The 7,113-nt window shown below is 33.4% G+C and overlaps 1 pseudogene; it reads left to right on the forward strand.

Annotated features, from left to right (window-relative positions):
• Positions 1 to 5,324: 5,324 nt before the first annotated feature.
• LOC138881999 (UDP-glycosyltransferase 92A1-like) lies at positions 5,325 to 6,763 on the forward strand (annotated as a pseudogene).
• The last annotated feature ends 350 nt before the right edge of the window (positions 6,764 to 7,113 follow it).

Consider the following 7,113-nt stretch of genomic DNA (forward strand, 5'->3'; position numbering starts at 1 on the left):
TGGTTGTTTTAATAGGTTTAGCAGCTGATTTACGTGTAACCATTTGCCATCCCTCTCCCTGTTTCAAACCAAGATCTTCCCCTACCTTCTCTTTATTCATTTGCTTTGGTTGGACATTAACAGGTGCAACATTCATTATTACTCCTGTTTCCTTATTCCTCCAAACTAGCTTAGATCTATCATTTCTTCTTCTCATGGGGGAATTTGGGGTTTTTGGTTATTTTCAAGAGCACAAGTATGCCCAATTTTTAGGCAAGTAACATAGTAAGCCGGTTCTCATTCATATGCAACCTCTTGTTCAAACGCTTTACCATTAGGATCTTGTACTTTAACACTTTTCGGAAAGGGTCTTGTAACATCCATCTCCACAAGTAGTCTAGCATATGATATTCTAGTAGAGCTAGTTGTACAGTCATCCACATATATACGGTTGCCAAGCGCACTACCAATCTTTCTAAGAGACTTCATGGTCCAACAATTAAGAGGCAAGTTTGGTAACTTAATCCATAATGGAATAGTATTTAAAACTTCCTCGTATAGATTGAAATCCGGAGTCCATGCTTTCATTATTACTGGTCGGTTGTTAATAGTGTGAGGCCCCGAGTACAATACCTCATTTCTCTCCTCTAAGTTCTGGAATCTAATCACAAAGTAATCTTCATTATGGTAGTAAATTTGTGGTTTCATTGCAAATTTTCACTGTGAAACCAGAAACCTTTCCATGGCTCCTATTGTTGGAGATTCTACAATAACATATAGGACTATAGCTGAGCTCCACTTCTCATTCTCAATGTCTTCTGGATCAAGCTGAACTATTTTTTCTCCTTCGTGAATCATCGGCACTATAAATTGCAGATTCATACCCCTCGAAGCCATTTTGTTACCAGTAACCACACTAGCCCATGATTGTATGCCAGAATTAGTAGGGTTCAGTTCAGTTTTTCTTTGCACCTCGTCTGCCCTTGTTTTACAATTATCTCCACCCATTTCAGCTTCAATCCCCAGTATCTTAGGACTTCCACTATGTACTTTTCCTGTTGATTTAGCATCAATTGGCTTGGAATTACTTTCAGCCGTAGCTAATAACTGTTACTATTTTTGAATGACCACTTGTAAATCTGACTATTTTTTAATTTCTCCCGACCCATACTTATCTATGGCCCAAATACTTTAGGGATCCACAATACGCTTTTCTATGAGAGTATGATGACATATTTTATGCAAAAATACTCTTGTAATATCATCTTAATTATATATAAACACATAAAAAAATACTTCACCTATATACACAATACAATTCCGGAAAGAAATTCAATAAATGTGGCTCCACCAATATGAAGGCCAATGGCGGAGCCGCATGCGCGCAAGAGGTGTCAACCGACACCTTTTCATGGGAAAATTATATTGTTTAGCTCGATAATTGCTTTTTAAAATATGTATATAAACTATATGATGACACCCCTTGATTTCTTGGTGAGTTATTTTTTTATATTTTGATTTTCCTTAATGAAAATTCTGGCTCCGTCACTGATGAAGGCTATGAGCAACTCAATTTCAATGCATGTTATTAAGAATTTAGGACACTATACATGCACAAAGTAGAAGTATCGTGCGAGCTAGCAGCATGTTAGTATTCCAAAGTAAAAAGGGAAACCAAAAAAAGAGAGGGAATGGGGAAAAGAAAAACTAAAACAACAAAGATTAAAGGAAATATTAAAAAGGGTATATAATTTTAATTATATACTCATTTTTACATGTATTAACCATATCGGACGCCCTATTTGGTCGCCCCCATTTAACGTATACTCATTTTTTAAAAAAGTTTTAATTTTTACCCACTTTTTAAACAACTTTAGCCCCTTTCTCCTTCTCCTTCTCCTCCTTCGTTTTCTTCTTGTTTTTCTTCTTTCTTCTGTTGTTGTTGGTGCTGCTATGAAACTTCAGTTCATGAGATGATTGTCATAAATATATTTATTAGATTATTTAAAAATAAATTATAAATAATTACGTAAGTTAGTAGAGAATAATTTGTGAATATTTCCTTGTACGTAAGTTTGTAGACAATGATAATTCTATTCTTTTCACATTTATTGTTTCCAAAATTTATGATTTAGATAATGTTGGCAATCTGATTATTTATCTAGTATGTTAAAAAGCTTTTTCAAAAATTTCAGTTTATATAATGCTGAAGTTTTTACAAATGAACTAAATAATTTCAACATCTTCTGCTGAAGTTTTTGAAAAACCTTTATGACAAAACTAATGAATCCAGGACAAAAGAACTTCAGTTTTTAGTGCTGAAGTTTTTACAAATAAACTAAATAACTTCAGCATCTTCTGCTGAAGTTTTTAAAAAAGCTATATGACAAAACTAATGAATCCAGGACAAAAAAACTTCAGTTTATAGTGCTGAAGTTTTTACAAATGAACTAAATAACTTCAGCATCTTCTGCTGAAGTTTTTGAAAAAGCTTATCTCGGACAAAAAAAACTTTAGCTTATTTAGTGCTGAAGTTTTTATAAATGAACTAAATAACTTCAGCATCTTCTGCTGAAGTTTTTGAAAAAGTTTAATGACAAAACTAATGAATTCAGGACAAAAAAACTTCAGCTTATTTAGTGCAATTACAAACAAAAACTTCAGCAAATAGAGAACAAAACTTCAGCTACTATGCTTAAGTTCAGTAATTACAAACAAAAACTTCAGCAAATAGAGAACAAAACTTCATCAAAAACTTCAGCAAATAGAGAACAAAACTTCATCTACTATGCTTAAGTTCAGCAATTTACAAACAAAAACTTCAACAAATAGAGAACAAAACTTCATTCAGCAATTACAAACAAAAACTTCAGCTCACTTGCTACTTCAGGTCCGTCTACTAGAATGTTAAAGTTTTGCGTGATTGCCTTTGCTACTTCAGTCCCGTATGCTAAAGTTACGCGAAAAAGTGGGTGCGCTTGCAATTTTTTTTGCAAAGCGGACACAAGTTAAAACGTGACCTAAAAAGCGGGTATAGATGCAAATGCCCCGTAGGTTATTTACTATACAATATTTTTTCAGATTTCCAGATCATGCTTGTTACATACAGTAACCTAATATCATAGATAATTTAACATGATGGTGCAAAATAATTGTACACTTAAAAAAAGGGTTAATTTCAAAAATAGCCAGATTTATAACTGGTAACTGCAAAATAGCCACAATTTCAAAAAGTAATTGAAATTTGGCCACTTTTCATGTAAAGATAAAATCTGAACAAAAACACTGTTAAAATTCCGAAAATATTCCAGCATAATATGTTGGAGTTCGAATTTTTTACATATGAGCTTCCAACATAATATGCTAGAAGTTTATATGCATGAGCTCCATAATCCCGCATATCATGCTGAAACTTTCTGTGTCCTAGAGTTCCAACATAATATGCTAGAAGTTTATATGCAGGAGCTCCATAATCCCGCATATCATGATGGAACTTTTCCGTGTTTCAGCAAAACAGTGGCTATTTTTTAATGACTTCGCAAATGCAGACTATTTTTTATTACCAGTCCGAAAAATGGCTAGTCCGTGCTATTTTGACTTTAAATAAAGCCGAATATGCTTCTGCAACATGTATAGGTCTTTGTTTTAAATTTATCCTACAGCTGCTTCCAAAAAATAGTTGCATATAAACTTAACTATATGGAGCATATTCAGCTTTATACAATACTTGATTGTATTGTATTTAGGCAAAATATATACTTTACTCATCGACCTTATCCCCAAATCTCTCTTACACACCTCTTAAATACGGAAATAATATTACACACCAAAACTTTTAAAGGTATGTCAATTACACACCACTTCGGTGTTTGACCACATCTTCTTAAAGATTGCTCTTACACGCGCTAATCAGCATTTGACACGTGTCAAATCGAGAGAAAAAAATTTGAAAAAAAAACCTCTGCCCCCCCCTCCTTAAAACCTCCTCTTCTCATCTTCCCAAAGAAAAAACAGAAAAAAAACCCCTCCCCCCTCCTCCCTTCTCATCTTCCCAACCCCATCATCTTCTCCTCCGCCACCATACTATCACCAACCCTTCCACCGCAAGAACCTTCTTCCCTAACTATAGTTCCAATTCTTTGATGATTTTTAACAAGTTTTAATAACATCCATCACAAATCCTTATACAAATTTCAAATTCAAGCTCAAACCCAAAGCTTCAAACTTGTTAATGGCGTTTTTTAAATTTTATCAAAATTAATTACCTAAGCAAATTTTTACTCAACAATAATCACGAATTCAAACTAATTTTCTAGGTCATGGAATACCAAAATCAACAAGACACAATTAAATTTTTAAATTTTTTCAAAAAGTCAATAATGGTGATTTGTACAATAGCTCCTATATTCTTCTTTGTTTTTTCTTCTTAGTCATGGGGATTGGAGAAACGAAACATAAGGGGTAGATAAAACTAGGATGGGGGTTGGGGAAGAAGACGAAATTTGGGGGGAGGGGGAACACTAGGGTTTAGGGTTGGGGAAGAAGACATGGGTTATATTTGTTTTCTTTAATTTGAAAAGAAAATAGTTAAAAAAAGGGGAAAATAAAAAAATAAAAAACCTAATTTCACGTGAATTTTTTAGTTTTACGCGCCTTTTTATGTGTAATATACGCGTGTGACACATGGAAAAAGAGGTGTGTAATTGACACACTTTTAAAAGTTTTGGTATGTAATACTATTCCCGTATTTAAGAAGTGTGTAAGAGGGATTTGAGTACAAGGTCGATGGGTATAATATGTATTTTGCCTTGTATTTAAACAATACAAGTTTAGATATTTCAACTACTATGTCAATTTCCATACATTATCTTGATCAAGTTGTTATTATTTAAAGAAGAATCAAGTAAGACAAATACCTGCCCAAAATGTTAAACTATATTCTTCATTTTGGAATTGATAGTCTGTTAAGAATATATTCACATGGTTTCCAAAAATCTGTCTTGTATTGAGAATAAAAAGGACTTGATAATGATAGCAGATCATAATTCAAGAAATTAAAAGAGATAAAGTTCAAAAACTTACTTCATGACCTCTATATATCTTTGTCCAAGAACTATACTCAAACTCTATATTTTCTCTCTCACACACACTGCTATAGTTTCTTCTATACACTCTTGTCAATGGCACAAAAAAGAGAAAACATAGTAATGTTTCCATTAATGGCACAAGGCCATTTCATCCCATTTTTAGCATTAGCTCTCAAACTAGAGCAGGAAAAAGGTTATTCCATAACCTTCATCACCACCTCTCTCAATATCATGAAACGCCGACCATCTATTCCACCACATTCCTTCATTCGTCTTCTTGAAATTCCTTACGATTGCACATTCCACGGCCTCCCTCCCAACACTGAATCCACCGAGAATCTGCCACTTTCGCTCTTCATCCGATTCCTCGAATCCACTCCCTCTCTCAAACCAGCCTTCACTAAAATCATGTCCAATCTTTTTCTTGAAGAAAATTGCTCTAGGCCACCACTTTGTGTCATTTCAGACATGTTCTTTTCATGGACAGCTAAAATTGCTCATACATTTGGAATTTTTCATGTTATATTCAATGCTAATGGATGTTTTGGTATGGGGGCTTATCATTCAACTTGGATAAATCTTCCTCGTGTAGGAAAAAAAATTAGATGATGAATATTTTCTTCCTGGTTTCAAAAATTATAAGCTTCTTGTTAAAGAATTGACTGAAGATATTAGAGCCATTACAGGTAACGGTAGATTCAAGGTTTAAACTCAATAGTTCAACTCTTAATATTCTTAGCAACAAAATACATTGTACTATAGAAATTACGAAATGTTAGTGTTTTTTACATTTACTAATTACGTTTTTTACAGAACCTATGCCATTTCCTCAGACCATGTTTCAAGAATGGCTAGAGACCGATGGAATGTTGTTTAATACAGTGGAGGATATGGATTTGATGGGGTTGGATTATTATAAAAAGCAATTCCCTTGTCCAATATGGACAATAGGACCAATTGTTTCATCATTTGGTAGCAAAGCAAGAGCTGGAAAATCATCAGAAGCAGAAAGTATTTCAAAGATTTGTGCAAATTATCTTGACTCCAAATCTCCAAATTCAGTTCTTTATGTAGCATTTGATTCTCAATGTACATTAACAGAGTCACAAACAGAAAACTTAGGCAGAGCACTTGAATCTAGTGGGGTAAATTTCATATGGATAAATAGGAACTCATCAAATATTAATCAATAAAATGAGTGGTTACCAAGAATTAAATATAGAAAAAGGACTTATAGTCCAACAATGGGCACCACAAATGGAGATTTTGTCACATAAATCAATTGGCGGCTTTTTGAGTCATTGTGGATGGAATTCAGTAATGAAAGCTCTTACAAATGGAGTTCCAATTCTTGGATGGCCAATGGGAGTAAAGCAGTCTTTTAATGCAAAGATGTTAGAGGAAGATCTTAAAGTTTGTGTTAGAATAATGGCTAGTGGAGTAGTAATTAGCTCTGATATAAAACATAAGGAGATAGTGAGGAAAATTGAGATTTTATGAAGGAAACATAAGGAAAGGAGATGAGAAAAAGAGCTTTAATGGTGAAAGAGATGATTCACAATGCTTTTATTACTACTAAAGAAGGTTTAAAGGGTTCTTCAATTATAGCCATGGGTGAGTTTCTTAATGCTGCATTTTGTATGAGGAAGAACATTTTTGGATCACCAGAAAAACTATTACATGCATTAATAGTATAACGTTTTTTAAATTAATATTTGTTCTATTTTTTTGTTTATTGTTAATGTAATTCATCAAAAAACCTATTTTTCTTTTCATGTTTTCATTCTTATGATCTGATTTATATATGTGTTATCAAAGGCGCGTTTAAAGCTCGCTTAAGCCCTGAAGTGAGACTCAAAACATGTTGAGCACTTCGCCTCGCTTAGTGGGCGCTTTAGTATCGTCATCAACGCTCTAAGACATACTTTTCCTTGCCAATGTGTGTAATCCTGAAGAGGCGACACGAAACAATTGATATTTCACTTTGTCATAATTGTTTTCAATTTCTTTGTCCATATATTTATTATTCATGATTATAATTATTAGT

This window comes from Nicotiana sylvestris, chromosome 11, assembly GCF_000393655.2.
Source record: "Nicotiana sylvestris chromosome 11, ASM39365v2, whole genome shotgun sequence".
NCBI classification, from domain to species: domain Eukaryota; kingdom Viridiplantae; phylum Streptophyta; class Magnoliopsida; order Solanales; family Solanaceae; genus Nicotiana; species Nicotiana sylvestris.